Source organism: Drosophila miranda, chromosome 4 (genome assembly GCF_003369915.1).
Source record: "Drosophila miranda strain MSH22 chromosome 4, D.miranda_PacBio2.1, whole genome shotgun sequence".
NCBI classification, from domain to species: Eukaryota; Metazoa; Arthropoda; class Insecta; order Diptera; family Drosophilidae; genus Drosophila; species Drosophila miranda.
The window spans coordinates 8,893,192-8,893,906 of record NC_046677.1 but is presented as its reverse complement, the minus strand read 5'-3'; positions in this window follow the sequence as shown (position 1 = coordinate 8,893,906).

Genomic DNA, 715 nt, shown 5'->3' with positions numbered 1-715 from the left:
TTGTTGTTGTTATCGATGTGGGCTTATCGACATAAATGAACTTAGCCCACTTAAGCCCCCTTTATTTAAACAGCTGAACAACTTGAGTAAAACCGTGCGATATAAGTCTACTTGTAAATTCTTCGTGCAGATCCTTCCTCTTAACTTACAAAAAACGACGATATCTTTCCCTTGAACTGCGTTAAAATTTTTAAGATTCATCATCTTTGTGGAAAATTTAAATCCCCCTTGGCCCACAATGGGTTAATCGTTTTCTGTCCATCATATTCTTCGATATTGATAGTCCTTCTAATATTACTAACTAGCTAGAAGTCTCAGTGGTAAACACAAAATTTAATTCAATGGATAAATACATTTTTTTTTGGTTGCTTATAATATAAGGATTAAACAAAAGGTTGAACAGCAAATTAAAGCAAACACGTTAGTGTAAATAGAATATTTCGTTATTTCTTACACGTTGCTGGTATTTGAGCACTTGTTGCTCGTCACCCGAAGGTATGGACATATTTATACCCTATTTCATTTAATTATTATGAAAACACTGTTTTGTAACATAATCTATAATGTCTCTTATGCAGATTGACCTTTATACCCGCGAATTTTGATTCTACTTATCGATGAACAAATAATATCGGTATTTTTGTGCGGGACCTATCGGCGTTTTATTTCAAAATTAGCCATGAGCTGCCAGATTGAGGGAAAAAGGACTGAACGG